Here is a 10,353-nt window from a genome sequence, read left to right on the forward strand (position 1 = left end):
CCTCACCGCCGGCCACAACCTCTGCCCTCCCCTCCCCTCCCCTCCTCTCATCAGAAGAGATCTGATCCCCCACGCCCTCCTCCTCTCACCCCTCCCCTTCCCTCACCAGAAGGTAGAGAAGAACCCGACGGAGGGAGATCCAACGCGATCCAGCCTCGGTCTCCGCTGCCTCGGCCTCGCGCCTCGCCGGAGCAGCTCCGCCGTCGACCAAAGTCCCGCAGGTCGACGTGTTCCCCCGCTCTTCTTCCTCCCTCTGTTTGTGTCTCCCTTTTTTTCTTTCAAGTCTCAATCCCCTCTGTACTTCTCTGTGCAAGGAGGCCGCCATGGACGCAGATCCGCTGGAGCTGCTCAGCCCGCGGTCAGACCCGCCCTCCCTCGACCCCTGCCCACGCCGGAAACCCTAGCCGCCGGCCATGGCGACCGACCGCAGGGTGCAGGCACAGGGCTCGCCTCGATGACAATGCTTGGTATGAATCCCTACTCCCCTCCTTCTCCTCCTCTTCTTCTCTCGCTCTCTGACCCCGTCTTGTCTCGTTCTATAGGCAGGCGCCATGGAGTGGAGCTTCCTCTGCTCGAGACGCCATGGATTGTCCTTCTTCCTCCAGCACGAGGAAAAGCAGAAGCAGCCGCCGCATCAAGGTCCACCCCCCTCTGTCTATTTCCTCTTCATCTATCCCCTTCCCTTCCATTCCCTGATGAATGCTTCTCTTCTCTGTCGGTTTGGGTTGGTTGCAGGAAACTTCGACAGGGAGATCTGTACCCCAGCCCGCTCCACCGAGCGCACCAAGGTGCCTGATTTGGCAGCTATGGAGGTTCAGCACTATGCCCTTGTTCATCCATCTTCCCCTTGTCTTCTTATTCTGTAGTATTTGTTCATGAAGGTGCGGTTTGTGCAGGCCATCACCAAGGTCCTGCGAGTTTGAAGGAGCAGAAGGTCCAAGGGCCTGCCCACCAAGGCCGCCAAGGTGGTGACTCCCCTTTCTCCCACTCTGTTGGTCTGTTTCCATCATGTATTGCATTAGATGTTACTGATTTATTATGTCAAAGTGAATGCAATTTGGTCAAAAAATAAATAATAATCTTGTCATACTGAATGTTGCTCTATGTGCACTCTGAAAACACCATGTGCCAACGGATACAAAACCATTAGATGTTACAGCTGCTTGATTATCTCTCTCCAGCGGCCAACCTGTTTGTTCATGGAGTAAATGTCTGAATGTACTGTTGTGACTTTGTGATTTCATTTTCTGCGGCAAATAATAAATGGAACAAATTCAAACATGGAATGGAAAATGTATAGAGAACAATGGAAGACGTTCTGGTATTATTGAGTTTCTTTTGTATGAGTTCTTGTTGGCTCTTTTAATTATTTGTTCCTTTTACCGGCTGCATAATTGTGTGCCTGACTGACCAGACGAGTTTCCAGCTCACACAAGCTGCTAAGCCTGCAGGCATGTGCACTGTAAAGGCCAGCAATTTCTGCATATATTGATTGTCTCTGCAGAAAAGCATTTTTGGCCTCTACGGTTCTACCAAAAGGATTCGAGGCAAACGCTCGTTGCAATATACGAGTATATAATGCTTCTGTGTGTATGCAATACCATTAGATGTTACAGTTTTTCGCTTCTTACCGTTAGTTGTTTGTAGTTTTGTGTCTGCTTGTATCGAGAGCATAGACCGCGGCATGGCATTTTGTCCCAGTTTAGTCTGAACCTTTACCATGTGACTTGTGGCTATTGAAGTGGATGGTGTTTCATGTTTTTTTTCTGGCAGTTGATGGTTCGATATTTTGTGCATGAATGGCAGTGGATGGTTCCATCTTTTTTGTTTCATTGTCTTTTTGTATAGAGAATTGCAGGAGAGCAGTGACATAATAGTTTGTACTTAGTCACTAGTTTGTATCCATCTTCGGTTTGTTATTTCTTCTAGTTCTGCTACTAGTTGCTGTGTACTCCTAGTGCTGTAGTAATACATAAATTTTAATGCTCAAATATGATGATCTGGCCTGCAGCACACCTACAGTTTTCATTTCTATGATCAGTTTAGAGAGTTGCACATGTCAGTATATTGTATACTAAAAAATCCTAGCTAGTGAGAACATTTTAGTCACTCCATGAACGCATACTGGTTAGTGTTAGTCATACTATTTATGTACATCTCATTTTCTGTCAATTCTTGCTTATAAGTTATTGGATCCCTCATTAGCTACTGTTTGATGTTCTGTACACATTCTTATTCTTATATGTTCATTCTTGTTTTTTGCACAGGTGAAGTGCGAATCCAAGTTCGAAGCTGTGAAGCATATCAACAAAGACTATCATATTATGTGTTGTAAATGTAGGCAGTAGTAGGCTTATCTGGGCTGTAGTATACTGTAACGTTTGTAATAGACTAGTGCCGTGTTGTTTTGGACGAATTTCATTTGCTATTTGGATTGTTTGAAATAATGATTGTGTATGTGATTTGAATACCCGTCAAATGGAAACCTGACAAGGGGGTCCAAGTTATAATGGTTGTTTGATAGATTTTGAAATTTTTGATGTGTGGGATCAATTTTGTGATAAGAATGACAAGTGGACCAATCTGATTGGTGGGACTAGTGGCAAAAAAAGGACGAAAATAAAAAATTAGTAGAAGGCTGCATCTTATAAAAAAGCCGAATTAATGGCCCAAGCCCATGTAGCTAGTGAAAATTAACAAGAAAAAAATGCATTAAAAAGGCCGAATTGTTGGGCTAGGCCCATGTGGAAAACTGAATTGGACCGGGCTGAATCTTGTGCCACATCAGCTTGCCACGCTGGACGCCTACGTGGCCTGGGGAGGTTGCTAGTGACCAAAACGCCACAGTAGACGTATTTTGGTCATAAACGTCTTCGACCATTCCAGAAGAAAGGTCGCTATAGTCAGTTTATGACGGCCAGCTTTTGACCTTCTGTTTTTTGTCACAAAAAGGTCGCAAATGGAAATTGGTGACCTTTCAGTGACCAATAGTGGTGGTCACAAGTTGACATATTTCTTGTAGTGAGAGGAGGAGATCTACATCGGGATCGCCAAGCTTGCCTTCCACGCCGAGGAGAGTCCCATCCGGACACGGGACGAAGTCTTCTATCTTGTATCTTCATAGTCCAACAGTCCGGCCAAAGTACATAGTCCAGCTGTCCGGATACCCGGCCCCCTTATCCAGGACTCCCTCACCTATCTCACCCACTAACGAGCTGACACGTGTTTCATCCGGCCAATAAGAATTTTACACGTGGAAATTTCCCATTGGTCGGGGCTGTTAACGGGTTATCAGATCCAAAACCCGACCCAATAGATTAACAATGTTCAGTTACGGTGGATGCCACGTGTCTGTCACCCTTGACGAAAGCACTTCTGTGACACGCTATTTATCGTCATTGAAATGGATACTTCCGTGATGTTAATTTTGATAATGTCATGAACACTTCTACGACAGCACATGTATGACTATCTTGATTCTGTCATAAAATCGTTATGGATGTACATGCATGACAAAAAACGCGACCTACTGTGACAAACACGTATCATCACGGAAGTGTATTTTTTTTGTAGTGATAGTAGCCGTTGGATTCGACATAGTAGGGCTTTTTTCGAGAGTACACCATATTTTTATAGAAGGTAGAAATCAAGTACAAGAGGATACAACTTTGCTACGAACAACAAATGTAGCAAAAACACCACTCCCAAGCTAATCAAAAGATTAGCCACCACAACAAAAGCAGACACAATGCAAAGGGGCCTGTCCTAAGCAGACCGGCAAGCCGCGTCTCGACCAACACTGGTCAGCCCAAGGAGCAGCTTCCGTCGAACTTTCCTCGTTGACGCACCAACCACCCTTAAATTCCTAAGAAGAGACGACGAGTGGGTAGCGGGACTTAGTTGGCCTCGAGAAAGTCATCACCTTGGGCTCACTAGCAGTTGTGTACATAACGCCCATGAAGATCCACTCTGACCAGCAGCAAGCACCGGAGAACCACATCGAAGGGTCTCCAAGCCAAGTATCCACCCATGATGCCCCCAACGGAGTAACGAGGCCATGACGCTGCCATCGTTGGTCCACCATCGAACCTTTGGCTTTCGCCCGGAGACAACACCCTGATGTCTACTATGCAACCTTCTTCTTGTAGATGTTGTTGGGCCTCCAAGTCCAGAGGTTTGTAAGGCAGTAGCAAATTTCCCTCAAGTGGATGACCTAAGGTTTATCAATCCATGGGAGGCGTAGGATGAAGATGGTCTCTGTCAAACAACCCTGCAAACAAATAACAAAGAGTCTCTTGTGTCCCCAACACACCCAATACAATGGTAAATTGTATAGGTGCACTAGTTCGGCACTAGTTTGGTAAATTGTATAGGTGCACAAGTGCAATATGGATGGTAGATATAGGTTTTTCTAATCTGAAATTGTAAAAACAGCAAGGTAGCAAGTAGTAAAAGTGAGCGAAAACGGTATTGTAATGCTTCGAAACAAGCCCTAGGGTTCATACTTTCACTAGTGCAAGTTCTCTCAACAACGATAACATAATTGGTGTTGGGGAACGTAGTAATTTCAAAAAAATTCCTACACACATGCAAGATGATGGTGATGCATAGCAACGAGAGGGGAGAGTGCCGTCCACAAACCCTCATAGACCGAAAGAGGAAGCGTTAGCACAACACGGTTGATGTAGTCGTACGTCTTCACAATCCGACCGATCCAAGTACTGAACGCACGGCACCTCCGAGTTCAGCACACGTTCATCTCGATGACGTCCCGTGAACTCCGATCCAGCAGAGCTTCATGGGAGAGTTTCGTCAGCACGAAGGCGTGGTGAAGGTGATGACGTTGCTACTGACGCAGGGCTTCGCCTAAGCACCGCCACGATATGATTGATACGTCCATTTTGCATTATGCTTTTATATCAATATTTATTGCATTATGGGCTGTTATTACACATTATGTCACAGTATTTATGGCTATTCTCTCTTATTTTACAAGGTTTATCATGAATAGGGAGGATGCCGGCAGTTGGTATTCTGGCTGGAAAAGGAGCAAATATTGGAAACCTATCCTGCATAGCTCCAAAAGACCTGCAACTCCATGAAAGTCATTTTTGGATTTAACAAGAATTATTGGGCAAAGAAAGTACCGGAGGGGACCCACACCCTGGCCAGGAGGGTGGGGGGCGCGCCCCTGTCTCTTGGGCCCCCCTGGTGGCCCACCGGTGCCCATCTTCTGCTATATGAGGTCTTTTACCCTGGAAAAAATCATAAGCACGCTCACGAGATGAAACTCCACCGCCACGAGGCGGAACCTTGGCAGAACCAATCTAGGGCTCCGGGGGAGCTGTTCTGCTGGGGAAACTTCCCTCCGGGAGGGGGAAATCATCACCATCGTCATTACCAACGATCCTCTCATCGGGAGGGGGTCAATCTCCATCAACATCTTCACCAGCACCATCTCCTCTCAAACCCTAGTTCATCTCTTGTATCCAATCTTGTATCCAAAACCACAAATTGGTACCTATGGGTTGCTAGTAGTGTTGATTACTCCTTGTAGTTAATACTAATTGGTTTACTTGGTGGAAGATCATATGTTCAGATCCTTTATGCATATTAATACTCCTCTTATTATGAACATGAATATGCTTTGCGAGTTGTTCCGTTTGTTCTTCAGGACATGGGTGAAGTCTTGCTATTAGTAGTCATGTGAATTTGGTATTCGTTCGATATTTTGATGAGATGTATGTTGTCTCTCCTCTAGTGGTGTTATGTGAATGTCGACTACATGACACTTCACCATTATTTGGGTCTAGAGGAAGGCATTGGGAAGTAATAAGTATATGATGGGTTGCTAGAGTGACATAAGCTTAAACCCTAGTTTATGCGTTGCTTCGTAAGGGGCTGATTTGGATCCACTAGTTTCATGCTATGGTTAGGTTTACCTTAATACTTCTTTTGTAGTTGCGGATGCTTGCAACAGGGGTTAATCATATGTGGGATGCTTGTCCAAGAAAGGGCAGTACCCAAGAACCGGTCCACCCACATATCAAATTATCAAAGTAACGAACGCGAATCATATGAGCATGATGAAACTAGCTTGACGATAATTCCCATGTATCCTTGGGAGCGCTTTTTTCATTATAAGAAATTGTCCAGGCTTGTCTTTTGCTACAAAAAGGATTGGGCCACCTTGCTGCACCTTATTTACTTTCATTGCTTGTTAACCGTTACAAATTATCTTATCACAAAACTATCTGTTACCCACAATTTCAGTGCTTGCACAGAATACCTTACTAAAAACCGCTTGTCATTTCCTTCTACTCCTCGTTGGGTTCAGCACTCTTACTTATCGAAAGGACTACGATAGATCCCCTATACTTGTGGGTCATCAAGACTCTTTTCTGGCGCCGTTGCCGGGGAGTGAAGCACCTTTGGTGAGTGGAACTTGGTAAGGAAACATTTGTATAGTGTGCTGAAATTTTCTGTCACTTGTTACTATGGAAACTAATCCTTTGAGGGCCTTCGCTAGGTCTTGATCTTGCGTTGGCTTTCCTTGAAGAGGAAAGGGTGACGCAGCACAATAGCGTAAGTATTTCCCTCAGTTTTTGAGAACCAAGGTATCAATCCAATAGGAGGCTCCTCACAAGTCCCACGCACCTACACAAACAAACAAAGAACTCGCAACCAACGCAATAAAGGGGTTGTCAATCCCTTCACGGCCACTTGCGAAAGTGATATCTGATAGAGATAATATGATAAGATAAATATATTTTTGGTATTTTATAATATAGATTGGAAAAGTAAAGATGCAAATAAAAGTAGATTGAAAGCTTATATGATAAAAGATAGACCCGGGGGCCATAGGTTTCACTAGTGGCTTCTCTCGAGATAGCATAAGTATTACGGTGGGTGAACAAATTACTGTCGAGCAATTGATAGAAAAGCGAATAATTCTGAGATTATCTAGGCATGATCATGTATATAGGCATCACGTCCATGACAAGTAGACCGACTCCTGCCTGCATCTACTACTATTACTCCACACATCGACCGCTATCCAGCATATATCTAGAGTATTAAGTTCATAAGAACAGAGTAACGCACTAAGAAAGATGACATGTGTAGAGGGATAAACTCATGCAATATGATATAAACCCCATCTTTTTATCCTCGATGGCAACAATACAATACGTGCCTTGCTGCCCCTGCTGTCACTGGGAAAGGACATCGCAAGATTGAATCCAAAGCTATGCACTTCTCCCATGGCAAGAAAGATCAATCTAGAAGTCCAAACCAAACTGACAATTCAAAGAGACTTGCAAAGATAACTTAATCATACATAAAAGAATTCAGAGGAGATTCAAAAATTTCTCATAGATAAACTTGATCATAAACCCACAATTCATCGGATCTCGACAAACACACCGCAAAAAGAGTTACATCGAATAGATCTCCAAGAAGATCAAGGAGAACATGGTATTGAGATTCAAAGAGAGAGAAGAAGCCATCTAGCTAATAAATATGGACCCGAAGGTCTGTTGTAAACTACTCACAACTCATCGGAGAGGCTATGGTGTTGATGTAGAAGCCCTCCATGGTCGATTGCCCTCCGGTGGAGCGCCGACGAAGGCTCCAAGATGGGATCTCGTGGATACAGAAGGTTACGGTGGTGAAAATAGCTTTTCATGGTCGCCCCTAATGTTTTCGGGGTACGTGGGTATATATAGGAGGAAGAAGTACGTCAGTGGATGGCCGAGGGGCCCACGAGATAGGGGGCGTCCAGTAGGGGGGGCCCTCCACCCTCATGGCCGCCTCGGCAGCTTCTTGACTTGCACTCCAAATCCTCTGGATCGCGTTCGTTCCAAAAATCATGCTCCCGAAGGTTTCATTCCGTTTGGACTCCATTTGATATTCCTTTTCTTCGAAACACTGAAATAGGCAAAAAATAGCAATACGGGCTGGGCCTCCGGTTAGTAGGTTAGTCCCAAAAATGATATAAAAGTGTTAAGTAGAGCCCATAAACATCCAAAACATGTAATATAATAGCATGGAACAATAAAAAATTATAGATACGTTGGAGACGTATCAAGCATCCCCAAGCTTAATTCCTACTTGTCCTCGGGTAGGTAAATGATAAAAACAGAATTTTTGATGTGGAATGCTACCTAGCATATTTCTCAATGTATTTTTCTTTATTGTGGCATGAATGTTCAAATCCAAGTGATTCAAAATAAAAGTTCATATTGACATAAGAAATAGTAATACTTCAAGCATACTAATCAAAGCAATCATGTCTTCTCAAAATAACATGGCTATAGAAAGTTATCCCTACAAAATAATATGGTCTGGCTGTTGCTCTATCTTCATCACACAAAGTATCTAATCATGCACAACCCCGATGACAAGCCAAGCAATTGTTTCATACTTTAATAATCTCAAACTTTTTCAATTTTCACGCAATACATGAGCGTGAGCCATGGACATAACACTATATGTGGAATAGAATGGTGGTTGAGGAGAAGACAAAAAGGAGAAGATAGTCTCACATCAACTAGGCGTATCAACGGGCTATGGAGATGCCCATTAATAGATATCGATGTGAGTGAGTAGGGATTGCCATGCAAGGGATGCACTAGAGCTATAAATGTATGAAAGCTCAACAAAAGAAACTAAGTGGGTGTGCATCCAACTTGCTTGCTCACGAAGACCTAGGGCATTTTGAGGAAGCCCATCATTGGAATATACAAGCCAAGTTCTATAATGAAAAATTCCCACTAGTATATGAAAGTGAAAATCATAGGAGACTCTCTATCATGAAGACCATGGTGCTATTTAGATGCAAAAGTGTGGAAAAAGAGATAGTAGCATTGTCCCTTCTCTCTTTTTCTCTCATTATTATTTTTCTTTTTTTATTTTTCCCTTTTTTTCTTTTTGGTGGGCTTCTTTGGCCTCCTTTTTTTCATGGGCTTCTTTGGCCTCTTTTATTTTTATAAAGTCCGAAGTCTCATCCCGACTTGTGGGGGAATCATAGTCTTCATCATCCTTTCCTCACTGGCAGGGGCGGACGCAGGATTTGGCCAGGCCCAGGGCCCTAGGCTGCTACAGTACAGCTACAGTGATGTACAGTGCATAATGTGCTACAATCAACGAAGAAATTCATGCTCACGCCCTAGGCCCAGCCCCCCCCCCCTCGGCCAAGGTCCTGGATCCACCACTGCTCACTGGGACAATGCTCTAATAATGAAGATCATCACACTTTTATTTATTTACAACTCAAGATTACAACTCGATACTTAGAACAAGATATGACTCTATATAGATGCCTCCGGCGGTGTACCGGGATATGCAATGAATCAATAGTGACATGTATGAAAAATTATGACGTGGCTTTGCCACAAATACGATGTCAACTACATGATCATGCAAAGAGCAATATGACAATGATGATGCGTGTCATAATAAACGGAACGGTGGAAAGTTGCATGGCAATATATCTCGGAATGGCTATGGAAATGCCATAATAGGTAGGTATGGTGGCTGTTTTGAGGAAGGAATATGGTGGGTGTATGGTACCGGTGAAAGTTGCGCGGCACAAGAGAGGCTAGCAATGGTGGAAGGGTTAGAGTGCGTATAATCCATGGACTCAACATTACTCATAAAGAACTCATATACTTATTGCAAAAATCTACAAGCCATTGAAAACAAAGTACTATGCGCATGCTCCTAGGGGGATAGATTGGTAGGAAAAGACCATCGCTCGTCCCCGACCGTCACTCATAAGGAAGACAATCAATAAATGAAATTGTGCTCCAACTTCATCACAAAGCGGTTCACCATACATGCATGCTACGGGAATCACAAACTTCAGCACAAGTATTCTTTAAATTCAGAATTACCCAACTAGCATGACTCTAATATCACCACCTCTATATCTTAAAACAATTACCAAGTATCAAATTGATCATAGCATCCAATTCACTTTCTATGATAGTTATTATTATACCCAACTTGGATGCCCATCATTCTAGGACCAATTTATAACCATAGCAAATACCATGCTGTTCTAAGAAACTCTCAAAATAATATAAGGGAAGCATCAGAGATCAACAATTTCTTCAAAATTAAGCCACCGCCGTGCTCTAAAAGATATAAGTGAAGCTCTAGAGCAAAAATTATCTAGCTCAAAAGATATAACTGAAGCACATAGAGTATTCTAATAAATTCCAATCAAGTGGGCTTGTCCCAAAAGGTGTGTACAGCAAGGATGATTGTGGTAAACTGAAAAGCAAAGGCTAATATCATACAAGACGCTCCAAGCAAAACACATATCATGTGGCGAATAAAAATATAGCT

The 10,353-nt window shown here is 43.5% G+C and overlaps 1 long non-coding RNA gene across 1 annotated transcript; it reads left to right on the plus strand.

Annotated features, from left to right (window-relative positions):
- Positions 1-733: 733 nt before the first annotated feature.
- Positions 734-2,499, plus strand: LOC119294059. The gene is made up of 3 exons (XR_005143316.1): positions 734-812; positions 897-965; positions 2,268-2,499. It is a non-coding gene; the product is annotated as an uncharacterized LOC119294059 (long non-coding RNA).
- The last annotated feature ends 7,854 nt before the right edge of the window (positions 2,500-10,353 follow it).

Source organism: Triticum dicoccoides, chromosome 4B (assembly GCF_002162155.2).
Source record: "Triticum dicoccoides isolate Atlit2015 ecotype Zavitan chromosome 4B, WEW_v2.0, whole genome shotgun sequence".
Lineage (NCBI taxonomy): Eukaryota > Viridiplantae > Streptophyta > Magnoliopsida > Poales > Poaceae > Triticum > Triticum dicoccoides.